This window comes from Mesocricetus auratus, unplaced genomic scaffold (genome assembly GCF_017639785.1).
Source record: "Mesocricetus auratus isolate SY011 unplaced genomic scaffold, BCM_Maur_2.0 Super-Scaffold_100008, whole genome shotgun sequence".
NCBI classification, from domain to species: Eukaryota; Metazoa; Chordata; class Mammalia; order Rodentia; family Cricetidae; genus Mesocricetus; species Mesocricetus auratus.
Genome location: NW_024429192.1, coordinates 68,112,303 through 68,132,792, shown reverse-complemented (window position 1 = coordinate 68,132,792; position 20,490 = coordinate 68,112,303). Strand labels below are relative to the sequence as shown.

At 43.3% G+C, this 20,490-nt stretch overlaps 1 pseudogene; it reads left to right on the top strand.

The window, feature by feature from the left end:
• Nucleotides 1-16,463: 16,463 nt before the first annotated feature.
• LOC101831223 lies at nt 16,464-17,051 on the top strand (annotated as a pseudogene).
• Nucleotides 17,052-20,490: the final 3,439 nt, after the last annotated feature.

Sequence of the window (20,490 nt, the reverse complement as noted above, 5' to 3'; positions counted from 1 at the left end):
TCCCTAAAGGCAAAGTAGGCAGAGCCTGCTCGGCTCCCATCAGTGAAGATGCAAATGGATTCTGGGATGGGCTCAGATGGAAACAAGGAAGGCATCTTAAGGAGGAGTCTCTGTAAAAGAGGAGCCCATTTGGATGGCCCATAGTGGCAACTGATACTCCCCATAAATCCTTCTAAGGCAAAAGTAAGGCGGGCATTAGTCTGATCAAGTCATTCAACATCCACTACCCGGAAAGGGATGACAATGGTTGGTGTGGTGGTCTAGCCCATAGTGTTTCTGGGCCTGGATCCTGCCCTTTATTGTGGCATCAGCAAGCTGATCTGCCTGAGAGTAGAGCTGGATCCATTCCAACAGCTTCCCCTCCTGGATTAGAACCACTGTAGTCAGGGGTGCTCCAGCAAACAGCCAGAAGGACAAGGGCCTACTCACTGAATATCTCCTTAGAAAGCATTTGTCCAAGGCCTTCTGAAAGACAAGGAGAATCTTGCTGTGTTCCTTTGTCATGGTTATACTATCATAAGGCACCTTGTCCTTTAGCAGGACATATAGGGATACCAGGTCTACTATGGGGATTAACACCCAGGTTCTCAGCCAATTAATCTCCCCCAGTAAGTGCTGGATCTGAGCCAGTGTCATAGATTCAGGCACCTCCAGAACAGCAGGCTAGCCTGTGTCACCGTGAGGTGCAACCCATGTACTTTGAAGGGAAGTACCTTTTGGACCTTTTCTGGAGCAACAGTAAAGCCCCTTTTTAAGCAGTTAGAGCACCTGTGTCACAAAACCCTACAGATATGCTGAATCCCAATGTCCCAAAATTAAATCATCTATGTAAGCATATATTATTGAATCCTTTGACTTTAGCATAGACCTTAAGAGAGTAGCAAGATACTGTTGATATTAGCCATTCCCTGTGGTAACACTACCCAATCAAAATCTTGATCAGGTTTGGAATAATTAAGTGAAGGAACAGAAAAGGCAACTTTATCACAATCCTCTGGATGTAGTGGTATAGAAAAAAAGCAATCCTTATATCAATTACCATAAATGTATATTTTGTGGGACTAGCATGAGTCCAAGGCATGCCTCTTAAGGGGGTGCCCACTAGTTCCGTCCTCTCATTTACCTTGTGCAAATCTTGGAGTATGCGCCAAGTCCCGGATGCCTTTTGAATGACAAACCCTGGGGTGTTCCATGGGTTCATAGAAGGCAGATATGTCCCAGCCTTAATTGTTCATCTACTTACTGATGGAGTGCTAGCAGTTTAGGATTAGTCAGCGGCCACTGCTCCACCCATATGGGTTTTCCCAGTGCCCATCTGACAGGTGGCACTTGGTAGGCAGTGGCCATTATGATTGGGGGTACACCTGGATAGACCTCTCAGGCTCCCCCTGTAGTTGATGAGGTTGAAAAACTCCTTCTCTGTGACCCCTTTAGGTCCTGTCCCACCCTTTGTGCCTCTTCCTTTTCCAGGATATCCTCATAAAAATCCCGATGATCTGTGGTCACAACAGCATCCATTTGGCATAGTAAGTCCTGTCCCAGCAAATGGGCAGTAAGGCCTTTGACCACTGAGGGGCGTATCTTTCCTTGGTCCCATCTAGGCTGGTCAAGCACATTAAGGTCACTGTTTCTCTTGATTGGGGGTCACCTCCCACCCCCCAAAGCAGGCACCCAGGTGCAAGCTCCCAGGCAGAAGGTACTTCCTCCTCCCAGAGCACTGTCCTGTCTGCTCCTGTGTCTAACAAACAGTGAAACTTTGTACTGCCTATAGAAACGATCAGTTTTGGGCGAAGTCCTTCAATCCAGTGGGCTTGCATTGTCGGGGTATAAGACCTTCCAATCCTACCTTTAGAGAGGCTTCCTCCCTTTTTTAACGGCGCTGGAGGCTGCCCCTCCTCTAGTTTAAAGGCTTCCCCTCTAGGTCAAGTTTTGATCTACAGTCCTTCCAATAGTACCCCTTCCTGCACCAAGGACTTGGGGTGAAGGGGTCTTAGCCCCTCCTAGACTGTTAGCGTGGGGATGAGTGGGTAAGGGTGTTGGGGGAGCTGTTGAAGACAGTCTCTTTTAAAATGTCCCTCCTGCCCACATCTAAAGCATGTCCCTTTTCCTGGAGGCCTCGAGGACCTTTGACCTTGGGTTGCCAGGGCCTGGGTAATGGCCTCTGTTATGGTGGTCATCTGTGCCTGTAAGGCCGGGCCAGAGACTGGGATTGGTGTTGCTGGGTACCTACATCTTGGGAGGCTACCTTTCATCTGCTCAGGGAACTGTCTTTTAAACCCACACAGGCCATTCTATGGTCCCCATTCATCCCTTCCCATACTAGCAGTTTGATAAATTGTTCTCTGAGGTCTGCAGGCGGCAGCTTACACCAAATGCTCTGTTGGACCCAGTCTATAAACTCTGTCAAGGGCTCGCTGGGCTTCTGCCTCACCCCAGCTATGGGGGACTCAGTAGGCCCATCATCCAGTTTAGGCCAAGCATTAAACCCAGCCTTCCTCACCTGATCCCGATACAGCCCAGGGATCCCTGCTTGTTGAACCCAGTGGAGTAACCATCTCCTGTTCCTGACAGCAAAGCATAGGTAATAGGGATGGCGGGGTTAGCTCCCCTATTTGCCTACATTCCTCCTTATAAAAGACACACCATTCGATGAACTGAGAGCTAGGGAAAACTGCCTTAGCCACATGCAGCCTTAGGGATACACAGATGATAGGCCATGTCCTGCAACGGAGTCTGTGCCCAAGGGGAATTAGGGCCATCTTCCACCATGGCCTTGCAGAGCTCTTTAAGATCCTTGGACCGATAGCCTCCAAAACAATACAGAGAAACCCTGTCTCGTAAAAACCAAAAAAAGATCCTTGGCCTCCCAAGGACACCGGTCTTGAGGTCTGCCTGGCCCGGGGTCCAAGTTTACTGTGCAGGCTTGGGGGGCCCTAGTTGCATCCTCCCGTCCCTCCTTGATTGGGTAGGCCTCCACATAAACTGGGCCCCTAGGTCTCGACCTGCTGTTGTCTGGTTGATCATAGGGGTCCAGGTCCCAAGGATTTCCCCTGAGGGTGGTATAGGGGGACCCAACCTCCTTGCTCCTAGGCGTGTAAGGGAGGGGTCTGGAGTTATCTGGGCTGTATGGTTCGGCCCATTTCTCCTCTGCCTCATCTTTGACAGATCTCTCCAGTCCTTCTCCTTCTCCCTTCTTACTGAAAATAGGGTAACCCATACTCAGGGTCTCACTTACCCTGAGAGACCACTTGGCCTCAAACGAGATTTAGGTCCTTCATGCCCCATGTTGGGTAGGCGTCAGATGCAGGGTCTTAGCCCAACCACAGAAGACTGAGCTGGGTCCAAGGAAGGGTAAGTGCACTGCTCGTCCGTTCCCAGGATCCCAGGAACAATCAGACACAGCAGGGAGTCTAGTCAAGCAGGAACTCATTTATTCTCCCACAGCAAGCATCTTTTAAAGCAAAAAACTGTAGAACAGGAAAACAGCCAGCAAATGGTTTTAAAGGTCAGTTTATCCCGTGTCTAGGTGCCCTATGCTTTACCTAGTGAATACAAGTTGTTCATACAGTGATCTCATCTAGTTCAATCTCGGCAACCAATCATCTTTTTTTGTAAACGACTCAGGACTTGCCCATCTGACTTCCCCTCAGTGCCATCTTTGACTGGCTCATGTGCCCTACACATGCATGCATGAAATTCTCCAACAATTAAAGATATGTATATTCTTGAAGGGAAAAAAACCACTATGTGGTAACCATGAAATATAACTAAGCAGAAAAGGTTAAAAAAAAGTCTCATAGTATTGCCATCAAATGTTCACTTCTAACTGGAAACATTAACAATGCCCTCTGTTGTGCTAGTGGGAGAATACATTAGTTTGATCCTTTGGTAAACAGTTTGGCAGTCCACATTCCTAGGAATCTCGCCACTGGAAATGCAGTCATGCTGAACTGTGACAGACCACCCATGACACATTGTTAACCTGTGACACAGTGACAGATCACCTAACAGCAGGTTTGTCAGAATAGATCCCCACCACTAAGTGGCATGTGACTGTCATCAGAAACGTGGCCAAAGGTTTATGACAGTGTTCTTTGAAACATTTTTATGACAGAGTGGATAAAAGCCAAATGCCCAACAAAAGGAAGAACCAATGTTACATCCTAATGATGAAAATGATGTGACAGGCCATTATTTCCTTCACAAATAAAGATGAGTCCAATGTTCTATATTCTTTAAAAAAAAAAAAGATGTGGCATCCGGGCGGTGGTGGCTCACGTCTTTAATCCCAGCACTCTGGAGGCAGAGGCAGGTGGATCTCTGAGGTCAGCCTGGTCCACAGAGTGAGTTCCAGCACAGCCAGGGCTACACAGAGAAACCCTGTCTTGGAAAACAAACAAACAAAAGAACAAAACAAAAACAAAAAGAAGTGAAAACTAATAGCATGCTTTGGCCTGAAAGTCGTGTAGAACATTTATGTGGTTTCTCTGAGTGCTCAGCACCTCTATCACAGCCAATAGGAGGTTTGGGATTCTGAAGGGCTCACCCTATTTCCCAGAAAGATAAGCTTGTCCTGAAGGTGGGAAGCCTCAGTCCCCAATTCATAGTCCTTCCGAGTCTGAAGGATTCCCTGCAGTTCTGACCTGAGTTCTATCTAAGGCCCCACCCCTCCCTACTCACACATGGGAGCCTATTCTGACAAGAATTGTGGGGAGGGCAGAAACAAATTATTCTTTGGAGTCTTTTTTTTTTCTCTTTTGGAGGCAGGTTCTCACTGTGTAGTCCTGGCTGGCCTGGAGCTAGCTCTGTAGACCAGGCTGGGTTCCAAAAGATCTGCCTGCCTCTGCCTCTGCCTCTGCCTCCATTAAAGGCACATGCCCTTGAGCCCTGCTCTTTCAAGATATCTGTTTGATATCTGGAGAGATGCTGTTTTGAAGTCAGAATTTTTAGATGATTACACTTCTCTAAAGGTTTAGAGAGAACAACACACCAAAATATTTTCTAGGTTTATATCTAGGTAGTGGGAGTGTAGATAATGAGGAAATGTTCCAGCTGGAGAGCACCGCCCCCAAGTTGTCAAGGCTTCCATGTCTACCTGTTTCCTAGAGCCGCTGGAATCAAATGAAAAGGCCCAATGTGAATGTAAATGAACACAGTGTCCTACACCTTGTATTCAGAATGTTTGGTCCCAGGACCTCATTGTGCCCAGGAGACTCTGAGGCTAGCACCGTGCTAACCCTTCATGCCAGACGAAAGGCATCCTGCACACTTTGGCTTGGGTTTCACCACAGAGCTTACTGTGGCAGTGGACTGAGGCACATGTAGAGAAAGCAAAGGCCTGAAGTAGAGCAACTCTGGGCTCTTTCTCTCATCCTCCTGGCCTTTGCTCTGAGAATGGCATATTCTGAGTAACCTGCGGTCCAGGGAATGAGACATATATAAGACATATGGGCCCAACCTACAGCTTTACATTTAAATTATATCCAACAGTTGCTTAAAATTTAAATGTCAGCCAACCTGAAGACACATACTGAGAAGTAAGTGACTGTGATTTCAAGTCCATATGTTGTGAAATTGTTTTATGTAGAGTTATTATGGTTAACTGATGTTTAAAAATAGAATCACAGTGTGGTTCAGGCTAACCTCAAACTCATGATAATCCCCCTGCCTTAGCCTCTCAAATGTGAACTTCATGGCCAGTACTGAATCTTCTTGGTGTACCAACACAAGTTGAAATTTACTTTCACACCAGGGTTCTGGAACCTGAAGGTATTCAACATCTGAAGAGACCATAATGACAAAGCTTTGAATAAAATGCAGCCCACTCATGGTATGACAGTCAGTCTCCACTGAGGAGGGGAATATGGACAAAAGGAATACATGACATTCTGAGGAGGAAATAAAAAGAACACAAATGCCAAGCCTAAAGTCTAGGGTTCAGCCGGGCGGTGGTGGCGCACGCCTTTAATCCCAGCACTCGGGAGGCAGAGGCAGGCGGATCTCTGTGAGTTCGAGACCAGCCTGGTCTACCGAGCGAGTTCTAGGACATGGTCCAAAACAATACAGAGAAACCCTGTCTCGAAAAACCAAAAAAAAAAAAAAAAAAGTCTAGTGTTCAGAGAAACGGATGTAGTTCAGGAGTAGAGAGTGAATTAGATGTAGTTGAATGGATAAACAATGAGTAGAGAAGCAATAGCCTGGTATACAGACCTCAGAGGAAGCCTTTCTTTGGGGACATGGAAGAGCTTTCTGTTCCTCAAGGGGCCACAGAAAAGGCATGTATATAAAGAACAAAGAATAGAGGATTCTAAACTCAAAATACCTTGAGTGACTGGGGAGATGGCTCAGTCAGTATCATGCTTGCAATGCAAGCATGAAGATGTAAACCTGGTTCCTCAGAACCCATGTAAAAGCAGGTTACAATAGTGTGCCTATAATCCCAGAACTGGGGATGCAGAGACAGGGATCTCCAGGGCTGACTGATCTGCCAGTCTAGCTAAACTAATCAGCTTCAGGCCCAGGCGAGCAATAGAGAAAGACACTCAACATTAACCTTTGGTCTACATGTGTGCATGCATGTTGCGTGCACACCTCTATACACACACACACACACACACACACACACACACACACGTATTTATGTACATACATGTAGGCAGCAAAAGAGGGCCTGAGTATGAGAAATCCTTGAGGAAATTTGTGCTGTTGACATGGACACAGCCATGTCAGACACCAGAGCCTCAGACCTATGGAAAAATGCCACAGTGTTCATCCCCCACACCCAGGGTGAAGCCTAAAGAGAAATGACAAAGGCTTCATCTGGTTCCTGTGTGGATGCTGACATGAGTGTAGAAAATGTCTACCAGAGATCTCCCACCGGTATTTCCATCTTGAAGAGTACTCCCCTACAGAGACTGTGCCTACTGGGATTAGCTGAACTTGCCTCCTTGCTTATCTGCCAACTGTATGTAATAAACATGATGCTGTGACTCCAAGGTACTGCCGTCTTTCCATCAGAGAACCTTGTAAGCATTGCAGCTGGGATGGAAAAGGATCCTGGCAGTTGGAAGCCAAGGGATACAAAGTCACATAAAGTGTAGCAGCTTATAGCCTGTTCCAAGGAAAGGTTACTCCAATGGTTGGATAGTTGAGGGCTTCTCCACTGAAAGTGTTACAGTTCTGCTCTACTTCCCCAGGCCCCCTCCAGAGAAAGATGATACTTCTCTGGTCCACTTAGGAAAAAAAAAAAAGGTCTTCTCCCAAACCTCATTCAAGAGATTTGTTGAGAGGGAGTAATCCAGGAGAGATCTTAGGGGTGGAGTTTTTTCAGTATGAAGATCTTCATGCTGGGAATTGATTAGATTTCAATCCCTGAGCTCAGAGACTGGCTGGATTTCATTATCAGAGATTGGTTGCTTTTATGCTCAGTGATTGGTTGGTTTTCCTACTCAGAGATTGACTGGTTTTCATGCTGAGTTGGCCAGGGGTAGAATGTGTTTCTTTGGCTCTAGTTTCAGGGCCAATGTGTTTTTCTTTCACTGGCCTTTTTTAACATTTTGGCTCTGGTTTGGGGGCCACCTCTGGTCTCGGCATCAGAGTTTGTTTCTTTGGCTGGCCCCTTTATCCTACAAAGCCCACTTGACCCCAGCTCTTCTGTCTGTGTGTCTACTTTTTCTTCACAACCCGCAGCCAGGTCATGTCATTGGAAAGCAAGCAAGGTCACAGCAGTAATGCCTGAACAGAGACCCAACTGGGGACAAGAATGTGGGCATTAGCTACAGGGACTCTTACAGGTCAGACAAGGGAATACCCCAGAAAAAAGTGTGCTTGTACAGGTACAAGAAAAAGTAAGGGGAGGGAATAAAGCAAAGCGACAATGAAGAAAGAAATATGGATAGAAGGGGTGCAGGCATAGGCTGTAAAGCATTTGGACAAGCAGACTCCAGAGAGAGGCAGCTAGAACGGTAGAACTAGACAGCTACATGTTAAGATTTGGGAGATAAGTAAAATCTAGAGATAGATAGGCAGTTGAATACATGTAAAGACTCGGAAGTACAGTGTAGGCATTGCAGCTTCATCCGGATCTTGGGCTGTGTGGAGGAGGCAAGTCCAGGGAAGGGGCTGCTTGAAGGATAAATAAATAATAAAAGAAACTTTTTGAGAGAGGGATATGCAGCATAAAGACCCAACCAATTACTTTTATTTAACTGCTTCCATGTTACATTTTGAAAACACACCTACACACACACACACATTCAGGCACATGGGCATACAGACCTGCAGTGTGATGGGGGGGTGTCCTTTTGAATATATGTTTCTCTTATTGGATGAATAAAACGCTGTTTGTCCAATATCCAGGCAGGAAGCTTGTGGGGGGATGGGCGACCAGACCAGGAGAAGGCTGGGAAAAGGAAGGAGAAGGAGGCCTTGGAAAGGTTCGCCATGTAGCCACCAGAGAAGTAAAAGCCCGGGCATTCTCTGGTAAGCCAAGACCACATGAAAATTCATAGATTAATAGCTATGGGTTAATAATTAAGAGAGAAGTAGCCAGTAAGACGCCCTAGCCATCGGCCGACAGTTTAATAATTAATATGCTTCTGTGTGCTTATTTGGGGCTGAAGGGTGGCAGGACCTGGAGGGACAGAAACCTCCATCTCCAGCAGTACACAGATGACACAGTTTGCAAGGTGGAGCCTCAGCCTGATCCCTGGGAGCCAGGCAAGTGCAGCACCATGGCTGAGGGGCCTGGTGTGTCTGCACCAGGGCTGCTGCGGTCAGCACCTGGGGTGGAGAAGCGGCCAAATGCTGCAGAGCTGAGCACACTCTGAGGCATGTAGGCAAGGGGGAAAGTCTTGGTGGCTTTAACTGCTTTGTGTGTGGTAATTGCATCCATGTAAGTAAAACCCGTCAGGGGACTGGGCCAGTGTTTTCATCAGTGGCTTGGTCATGCCCATGCACACTTGTTTATACCAATGAGTCATTCCATTTGAGGGCCACTGCTGTAGCCCGATGAGTCCCAACTATTTGGGGTGGGCTACAGCCCTGCAATTTAGACAGGATAATCAGGAAAGAATGGGGCTCACCTCCTGGATCTTGACCCACAATAACGATAGTGTGGATGTGGCCCAATTATGTCCCCACATCCTAGAAAAGCAAAAGGCTTAGAATGAGATCAGTTTCTCCTGCCAACACTACAAAAATGATCCGTAGTGAACTCCAAGGCTTCAGGCTTGCTCAAATTCTCCTTTGGTTTCTGCTGGGTTCGGTGGCCGCTGTGACCTTCTTATCTTCCAGTCTAGCATCCAGCACTGCAGTAAACAACTCCTGGACTAAGTGTGAAATCCACCCTGAACATGCAAGACAGAAGAGAGAGGTGATGTAGGGAGCAGAGGAAGTGCTGAGTGAGTCAAACCCCAAGTGAATGTGTCAAGGGCCCAAGAGCCCCAGACACACGGGAAATGGCAAAGCTTTCCCCCAGGGTGAGGCTCAGTGGGAATTGGCAAGTGTGTTCTCTAGTCCACGATGAGTCTTGACAGTGTGTGCAGAAAGTGTCTACCACAGCTTTCTCTCCTTGCCTCCATATATGGTGCCTGAAAACTGTTCCCCTACAGACATGGCTCTACTGTGATTGGCTAAACCTATCTTTTTGATCCAGTTGTATACTATAACCTTGCCCCTTGTTAAGCTACAAACAATAGCCATTCTGGTCAACTGTGTATAATACACATGCTTTGACTCTGAGGTGCTATGGCTTCTTGGGCAGAGAACCCAGTCCACATGACTGCAGCTTTTCTGTGTACCTGTGTGTTTGTCTGTTCTTTACCCTTCACCTCCCCAATCATGTTAAGTCCCTTCCCACAGGCCAAGAGCTACACAAGGATATAGGGACACACACACACACACACACACACACACACACACACACACACACACACCACTCACACACACACCCTTTAAACCTGGAGCACAAAGGCCTTGGTAGCCATCACTGTGTATACCTGGTGTGTGCTTCAGGGAACCATGTTTTAGCCTGAGAACTGCATCCTTGGAGACTATGCACTGGCATCCTATTCCTTTTCCCTCCACTCTTGTCTCTCAGAAATGTGGTCGGTCATAGTTCCTGTTTGTTTTGAGATAGGGTCTCTCTGTGTAGCTCTGGCTGGTCCGGAACTCCAGAGATCGCCTGCCTATGCCTGCTGAGGCTAACAGTGTGCACTGCTATACCCAGCAACATCATAATTCTTTTAATCAACTGTATACTATTCTACATGCCACAAACTGTTTACAAATTATTAAATACCACGAAGTTTAGGTTTTAATAATCCTAAAGTATCCTCCACTGTTGTCCAGCATCCTTTGCACAGTCCAGTGTTCTGGTGAGAATTTGGATACGAAGAAGCAGCTTGTCCCCTGTCCTCTCTTCTACCCCTTAAATGCACATGTACACACCTGTACATGCTTATTACTGCCAGAGGTTAACATCATGTGTGTTTTTCTATCACTCTCTACCTTAATTTTTTTGAGACAAGGTCTCTCACTGAGCTTGAAGTTCACCAATTCAGCTAGACCAAATGATCAGTGAGTTCAAGGATTCCCCTGTCTCTGTCTCCCCAACACTGGAATCATGGGCATACACCACCATGCCTGGCTTTTCCCATGAGTGCTGAGAATCTGAACTTAGTCCCTCTTGCTTACACAGCAAGTGGTTTGCTAAGTTGTCTTCCCAGTTCCACCTACCTTTAAAATTGAAAGCTTACTTTTAACTGTTTTTGGAATATTTGTTTAGCTGTTACATTTGTTTAACTATGAAAAGATGTGTTGCATTTGCTTAACTATGTAAAGATTGTTACATTTGTTTAACTATGTAAAGATGGGTTGCTACTTTACCTTGCCTTCCTAAATCACCTGATTGGTCTAATAAAAAGCTAAATGGCCAATAGCAAGAGAGGAGGTATAGGTGGAAGGGAGAGTAAGTAGGAGAAAAAGTTGGGCTGCCAAGGGGTAGAGGTTGCGGGGAGAGTGGGAGATAAGGAGACAACAGGGAGATGCCAAGGTTCAGCCAGGCAGGCACGGAAGACACATATAGAATGAAAGAGAGGTAAAAAAGCCTCAGGTTAAATTAAGTTATAAGAGTTAGTGGACAAGCTCAGCTAAGGCTGAGCATTCATAATTAATAATACATCTTCGTGTCTTTATTTGAGAGCTGGTTGGCAGTCCAAAGAAAATTCCATCTACATTTAAATGTGTGTGTGTGTATCTACATATATGTATGTGTACATGAATACACGTGCCCTTGGAGGCCAGAGGTATAAATGTCCCCTAGAGTTGAATTTACAGGGAGGTGTGAGTCAACTGACATGGGCACTGGGAATGAAACTCTGCTCTGCTACATTCGCAGCACATGCTCTTAACTACTGGGCTAGCTCTCCAGCCTGCATCTGTCTTTTAAAGATAATCTAATGAAATCTATATTCAAGGAAAACCTGCTAAGTAAAACTACCAGAAAATAAATGGGAAAGTGAAACATAACAAATATTTCAAAGTGATGAAATAAGATGTAAACAAACATCCTGCATGAGATGCTCTGAGTATTCATTAATATTTAACAAGAGAACCTCCATGCACATACAAATCATGCACACCCTTCTACAGGTGAGTCTGCCTAACCCTTCCCAATCCACCAGGTCTAGCCCATGCCCCATATCCAATGCTCCAGCCTGACCACTTCTGCCTGCGTGGAAACCAGGCTTCAGGCGTCTGCAAGGATCTGCCCTGTCTACCCCACCCCCAACCTACAGGACCATTCCAAGCCCTTTCCATTCAGCCTGGTCTACTCCCCACACTCCAGGTTGAGCCAGGACCCACATCCTGCACACCAACCCAATCCCATCTGTCCCCCGACATCATTCCACCTAGGCTAATCTCAAGTGTTTTCCCAGCCCACTCACACATCTTTTTGCCCCAACCTACCTGTTCATATCAGACATAGAACTAACAGAAGAAGCCCACTTGCCCAAATCTCACAGCAAAAAAATACAAACGACATAGAAGATCAGCCTAGTGTCTCTTCTCCAAAACCTATCAGTCCTGTAGAAATGTTTACCAGTGAAAAACCTAGATGAACCCCAGGTCACAGAATTTAAAAGAACAATCATAAACTTCATCAAAGAATTCAAGGAGCTTAAAGAAGACACAAAAAGACATCTCAGTGACCTTCAAGAGGAGACTTAAGGAGAATAAATACCTGAGCAATGCCCAAGAAAGCATAAATAGGTGGAGAGATGGTTCAGGAGTTAATAGCATTTGTTGCTCTTCCAAAGGACCTGTGTTCAAGTCTCAGCACCTACACTGTGACTCACAACCATCATTCCTGTTGTAGGGGATCCAGCACCTTCTTCTGACTTCAAAGGGCACCAGGCATACACATATACATTTAGCAAAAACACTGGTAAGTCTAAAATGTTTTAAACATGAGGCTGATGAAATGATCAAGACAATCTAGAAATTGAGAATAAAATAAAATTCATCAGATAAATAGAAACATTGACAAAAACTCAAGCTTAAATGAAATTGGAATTGAAAAATCCAGTATACACTTAACAGATACCTACAGAATAGTCTATTCAAACACCAAGGAAGACACATTCTGCTCAACAGCACACAGAAACTTCTCTAAAATGAATAAGTCTTGAGACAAATCTTTAAAAATTCAAAAATATTGAAATCACCCCCTTGTATGCTAGTTGGCCACAATGCAATAAACTTAACATTGACAGCAAACAAATCTCTAGTAAATACATGTTATGGAATAATTTTTTGTGCAGTGTGAATATGAGCCTTTGCCAAGGTGCCTTCTTATTGGTTGAATAAAAGAACTGACTGTCCAGTAGCTAGACAGGAAGTATAGGCAGGACAGCCAGATACAGAGGATGCTGGGAAGAAATGCAGTCTTGGGAGTCGCTTGCCAACGCAGAAAAGCAATATGAAAGTGCCTGTTGAAAGAAGGTACTACCATGTAGCAGAGGGTAGATAAGAAATATGGGTCAATTTAAAATGTAAGAGTTAGCTAGTAACAAGCCTGAGCTATTGGTTGAACATCTGTAATTAATAATAAGTCTTTGAGTGGTTATTTGGGAGTGGCTTCTGGGTCAAAGAAAAGTATACCTACAAATACACAAACTCATTGAGATTCAACAGCTCACTACTGAATGATGACTGGGTCAAATAAAAAAATCAAGAGAGAAAAAACTTCCTGGGACTAAATTGAAAATAAAACACACAACACAACAAAATCTCTGGGACACACAGAAAGCAGTCCTATAAGGGGAAATTTATAGATCTAGTGCCTACATTAAAAAAATCATAGCCGGAGCCGGGCGTTGGTGGCGCACGCCTTTAATCCCAGCACTCGGGAGGCAGAGGCAGGCTGATCTCTGTGAGTTCGAGGCCAGGCTGGACCGACAGCCTCCAAAACAGAGAAACCCTGTCTCGTAAAACCAAAAAAAAAAAAAAATCAGAAGGGGATAGGGTTGTAGAGATGGCTCAATTGTTAAGAGCACTGACTGTTTTTCTAGAGGACATGGGATCAGATTCCAGCAGCCACATGGCAACTCATCTGGAACTCCAGTTTCAGGTAATCCAGTGCCCTCCTCTGACCTATGTGGACCCTGAACACATATGTGGAACACATACAAGCATAAAATAAGATGTAAACAAACAATCTTTAAAAACCAGAAAGAGCACAAATAAATGAGTTAATAAGCCGGGCAAGTTGGTGGCACACGCCTTTAATCCCAGCACTCCAGAGGCAGAGGCAGGCGGATCTCTTGAGTTCCAGGCCAGCCTGATCTACAGAGCGAGTTCCAGGACAACCTCCAAAGCAATACAGAGAAACCCTGTCTCGGAAAAAATAAAAAACGAAAAACAAAAAAAGAGTTAATAATGCAATTCAAAAATGTGGGTAAACAAGAACAAATCAAATTTAAACCCTGTTGATGGCAAGAAATAATAATAATCAGGGTGGAAATTAATGAAATGAAAAATATAAAGAATGATGAATATAAGAGCTGTTTCTTTGAGCAGCTAGCCAAGATTGACAAAACCTTGGGGCTAACTAACCAAAAGAAAGAAAGGACCCAAATTAATAGAATAAAAAATATCAACAGGGAAACATCACAAAAAAACAATGAAAAGAAACTCCAAAGAAATAAAAAATATTATAAGGAGATATTTTTAAAACCCATGTTCCATTAAGTTGGAAAATATAAAAAGAAATGGATGAATTTCTAGATTCTGCCAAACTACCAAAATTAAACCAAGAAATCAATAATGTACTGGACCCCTATGATATTGAAATAGTAATGAAAAAGCCTTCCAGACTTAAAGAAAAAGTACATAACTAGATAAACTCACAGCAGAATTCCACCAGACTTTCAAAGATCTACAGCCAGCTCCTTTTATTTATTTAGTTTGTAAGTGTGTGTGTGTGTGTGTGTGTGTCTGTGTGTGTGTGTGTGTGTGATGGCCTCTTGCAAGGCACATGAGAACAATGCCTACAAGAGGCCAGAAGAGGGCAGCTGGAGTTACAGACAGTTGTAAGCTACACCTGGAAATCCAGGACCTCTGCAAGAGCAGCCAGTATTCTTAACCACTTAGGCATCTATTCCCCCCCCTCCCCCAGCCAATCCCTCTTAAACGATTTTTAAAAAGAAGGAAGAAAGAACAGAAGGATTGCACCCAAACTTTCTGTGAAGCCATATCACCATAATACCAAAGCCAAGTAAGGACACAACAGAAAAAAAAACCGCAAGCCGTGATCCCTGAGGAACATAGATTGAAAACATGTTCAATAAAATACATGCAAACATCTGGGCATAGTGGCACATACCTTTAATCCCAGCACTCAGGAGGCAGAGGCAACAGATCTCTGTGAGTTCAAAACCAACCTGGTCTACATAGTGAGTTTCAGGACAGCCAGAGCTACATAAAGAGACTGTCTCTGCCGGGTGCTGGTGGTGCATGCCTTTAATCCCAGCACTTGGGAGGCAGAGGCAGGCGGATCTCTGTGAGTTCGAGGCCAGCCTGGTCTACAGAGCGAGTGCCAGGACAGCCTCCAAAACTACACAGAGAAACCCTGTCTCGAAAAACCAAAAAAAAAAAAAAAAAAAAAAAAAAAAAAAGAAAGAGACTGTCTCCAAAACAAAACAAAAACTTGCAAACAGATCAAAAAAAAAAATATCCAGCATGACCAAGTTAGCTTTATACTTGAAATGCAAGGAACAACAATGTACACAAGTTAATAAATGTAACAGACCTCATAAATGGACTTAAAGACAAAAATCACATGATCAATAGATGGAGAAAAAGTCTTTGACAAACTCCAACATGTTTTTATGGTAAAAGCCCTAAAGAATGTGAGATTACAGGGAACATACCTCAGCTGTACATGGGAAACACACAATGGGTGTTTGAAAGAAAATGACTTCAACGAGAGTGGCACTATCAGGAAGTGTGGCTTTGTTGGAGAAGGTGTGTTCTCACTGGAAGAAGTGGGTCACTGTGGAAGTGCACTTTGAGGTCTCATATATGCTCAAGATATCACCCGGTGTCTCAGACCACTTCCTGTTACCTTCAGATCAAGATGTAGCCAGCACCATGTCTGCCTGCATGGCCACTATGTCCTGCCATGATAATAAGGGACTAAACCTCTGAAACAGTAAGCCACCACCTCAGTTAAGTATTTCCCTTTATAACAGTTGCTGTGCTTCACAACAATAGAAGCCTTAACTAAGATACACAACCAACATTATCCTAAACGGAGAAAACTTGAAACAATTCCACTGAAGTCCGGAATAAGACGGGGATGTCCACTCTCCTTACTCCTTTTCAACATTGTGCTTGGAGTACTAGCTGCAGCAATAAGTCAAGAGAAGGAAATTAAAGCAATATGAATAGGGAAAGAGCAAGTCAAACTATCCTTATTTGCAGATGGCATACTATACATGAGAGACTCCCAAAATCTTACCAGAAAACTTGTAGAAATGATAAACAAGTTCAGCAGTGTGGCAGGATATGGAACAAACATGCATAAAACAATAACTTTTCTCTACACCAACAATACACACACAGAGGAGATCATGGACACAATCCTGTTCATAGTAACCCCAAAGTAAATAAAATATCGAAGAGTAAATGTAACCAAGGAAGTAAAGGACCTCGACAATGAAAACTTTAATCCTCTGAAGCAAAAGACAAGACTGTAGAAAAAAAAATCTCATCCTCAAGAATTGGTGTAACTAATATTCTAAAAAAAAAATATATCGTTTTAGCACTTTCTATGCACTGTCCGCCAGCCCGTGGATCTGTGGCAACATGTCCGCCCCGCTGCCTACCGTCGTGCCCGCCGCCCACAAGGCCACCGCCGCGGTTATTTTCCTTCACGGATTGGGAGATACTGGGCACGCATGGGCAGAAGCCTTTGCAGGTATCAGAAGTTCCCACACCAAATGCAACTGTCCACATGCGCCTGTTATGCCTGTTACATTAAATATGAATAAGGCTGTGCCTTCTTGGTTTGATATTATTGGACTTTCACCAGATTCTCAGAAGGATGGACCTGGAATTAAACAGGCAGCAGAAAATGTAAAAGCTTTGGTAGATCAAGAGGTGAAGAATGGCATTCCCTCTAACAGAATTGTTTTGGGAGTATTTTCTCAGGGAGGCGATTTACCTTTACATGCTGCTCTTACCACACAACAGAAACTGGCCCGTGTTTCTCACTTTGGGCTTCGTTTCTGCAGGGTCCTATCTTCAGCGCTAATAGGGATATTTCTATTCTCCAGTGCCGTGGACATTGTGACCCTTTAGTTCCCCTAATGTTTGATTCTCTTACTATTGAAAGAGAACATTCTCTTACTAAAGAAAGCATTCTCTTACTAAAAGCATTGGTAAATCCATCCAATGTAACCTTTAAAATCTATGGGGGCTCACCTCAGCGGGAAATGGTGGCTGTCAAGCCATTCACTGCTAAACTCCTACCTACAACCGATTGAGGTCACTAAGAAGCCATGTGTAGATGGTCACCAGCATCACTGTAATAGAGTACAAACCTTTCCCCGTGCCTGATCACAAAACTTCTAATGTTCACAGTGTTAAAATGTTTTGCAAATACATGCCAATGATCAGTGATGTCTTCCTCATGGAAATGCATGATTCTTTAAGTTTCTATACATATATCTGTATTATACAAACCATAAGATAGTAGTATTAAAGTTAGCAAAGTGAAGCAGCTAGTTTCTTTTTCTCAAGTTAATTCAACAAAATAAAATACCACAACCAGAGTTTTCTTACATTGTTTGAAAATTACTAGTATGCTCACTGAAATTTGTTCAGGTCTACACAAGCTGTTCATATCATCTGTAAGTGGCTTGTAAATGCTGTGAATTGGACTATGGTTTTACTCCTCAACTCTGTAGTCACCATGCAGTGTCTGTATCTTATATGTGTGTTCATATATCTGTGACTGTAATACATAAGAATTAGATGGTATTAGGGATAATGCTTTTTAAGTGTCAGAAAAGTAATACTGCTCTCTCCAATTACTGGCCCTTTTATTGGGGGACCAGGCTGTTCTTTTCCTTCTACTTAATTTGTCTCCTTTCAAGAAACATAAAAGATTCTTTTTAATTTTTTCATAGAAGACCAATATTGCCACTCTGCTATTAAAAATCTGCCAATATATAATATAATTGACATTCTGAATCACAGATATATGGTATTTCAAATCTAGGTAATGTAAAAAGAAATCAAACATTACTTAATCTTACGTATTTCAGAGAACTGCATCTCAGTCCTACTTTAGACTGCAGAAGCTTCAGTCTTAGTAATAATTCTGTTTATATTTCCCTGTAAACAAAAGCAAAACAAACCCTAAAGGGTAAATAATATCTTGGCATGTTCAAAAATAAATATTTAAGACCAGTTTTGAAGTCTAACTTCTAAAACAGTTACATCTTATAGAAGACTTTAAGTTTACATTTTCTGTACGTATGTTATGTTTAAAACCAAATACTGTTCAAGATGAGCAATCAAAAACTTTTATTTTTGCCAGGCAGTGGTGGCGCACGCCTTTAATCCCAGCACTCGGGAGGCAGAGGCAGGTGGATCTCTGTGAGTTCGAGGCCGGGCTGGACCGACAGCCTCCAAAACAATACAGAGAAACCCTGTCTCGTTTCTCTGTGGCTTTGGAGGCTCTCCTGGAACTAGCTCTTGTAGACCAGGCTGGCCTCAAACTCACAGAGATTCGCCTGCCTCTGCCTCCCGAGTGCTGGGATTAAAGGCGTGCGCCACCAACGCCCAGCTTAAAAAAAAAAAAAAACTTTTATTTTTACCTGGTAACTAATTTGAAATTTTCATCTTAGGTAAAGGCATTTTTGAGAATTAATTTCCTTACAAACATTAAAATAGCAATCATCTGATTTTAAATCGACTGTTCAAAATACTGGTGAAAATTATTAAAATTAATTTATGGGTAATAAAGACTGACTAGAATATATATATATATCTACCTACACACACACACACACACACACACACACACACACACACACACACATATAGTCTAGCTATCATACTGCTAAATATGTTGCAAAAATTATGGTCATTTCTGAATTGCTGCTTTTCCTGCTGTTTAACTGACCGTGACCATGCTAAAGGCATCATTATGAATGGGTGCTAACTGATCCGGACATCATTTGGTATGAACTAGATAGGGTGTTAATAATAGTCTTGACTTAAAACAGTTTCAAACAATCATTTACTATTTTGCTTTACTTTGAAGAACATAAACTTACATCAGTTATACCATCAGTAAAATTTTATTTGTGGTAAGAAATATTCCATTAAATTCTTGTGCTATAATGTGGGAATATGTCATGTTTTTCACAGTTCCTATCAGTGTGAAATAAAATTGAATTCTGGCTTTCTGGGGGGAGGAGATAACCCTTTACCAAAGCTATTTACAGATTCAATGCTATCCCAGCCAAAATCTCCATCTCATTCTTCACAGAAATAGGGAAAAAACTGCTAAAATTCACACACACACACACACACACACACACACACACACACAAAGCCTGGATAGTCAAAACAAAGCTAAGCAAAAAGAACAATGCTGGAAAGATTGCCATAGCAAATCTCAAGAAATATTTCAGAGCCATAGTAATAAAAACAGTGCGATGCTGGCATAGAAACAGACATGTAGAGCGATGGGGCAACATCAAAGACCCAAGCATGAGTACATACAACTTCAGCCATTTAATATCTGACAGGGAAACCAAATAACATAATCTGAAAAAAAACCAGACAGCATCTTCAACAAAAGATGCTGGGAGAACTGGATGCCCCATGCAGAAGAATGAATTAGACCCATGTCTATCCTCTTGCACAAAAACTAACTCCAAGTGGATCAAAGACCTTAACTTGAAACTGCTAGAAGAAAACATAGAGAGTCCCTACATGACACAGGTGTGGGAAAAGACTCTCTGAATAGGACTCCATTTTCCTAAGAACTGAGACGAACACTCACAAGTGGAACTTCATGACACTAAAACGCTTCTGCACAGATGAAAGAATAAACAAATGTCTAAAAGAATCAACCAGGTAGAAAAGAAGCTCACAGGATGATAAGAATCCTTGACATCTATACACCTGACAAAGGACTAATATCTAGAATATATATAAAGAACCTAAGAAATGCCGGGCGTTGGTGGCACACGCCTTTAATCCCAGCACTCAGGAAACAGAGGCAAGCAGATCTCTGTGATTTCGAGGCCAGCCTGGTCTACAGAGCAAGTTCCAGGACAGCCTCCAAAACAATACAGAGGAACCCTGTCTCGAGGAAAAAAAAAAAGAACCCAAGAAACAGAGAGTGAAAAAAACAACAACAAAAACAAAACTCTCCCCACAAATGGGCATGGTACCTAAACAGAGAGTTCTCAGAGGAAGAAAATGGCTAATATCTCAAAGAAAAACCTGTCCCTAACAATTAGGGAAATGTAAATCAAAACAACTTTGAGATTTTATCTTACCCCAGTCATAAAGACAAAGCAACCAACAAGGAATGTTTGAGGGGGTGTGGGAAAGGGAAGCTTATACACTGTTGGTGGGGCTGCAAACTGGTCCAGCCACTGTGGAAATCAGTGCAGAGAACTCTCAAGAAGCAAAAAAATAAATCTACCCTAAATCCCAGCTATAGCACTCCCTGGCAAGTGTCCAAAGAACTCAACATCCTTTTTCACATAGATCAGCCATGTTCATTGCTGTTCCATTTCATAGCAACTAGGAAATGGAAGCAACCTACATGTCCTTCAGCCGATGGAAGGATAATGAAAATGTGGTACACTATGTAATACTATTCAGTTATAAAGAAAAAATGGAATCACAAGCTTTGTAGGTACATGGGTGGAACTAGAATAGATCAGGTGGAGTGAG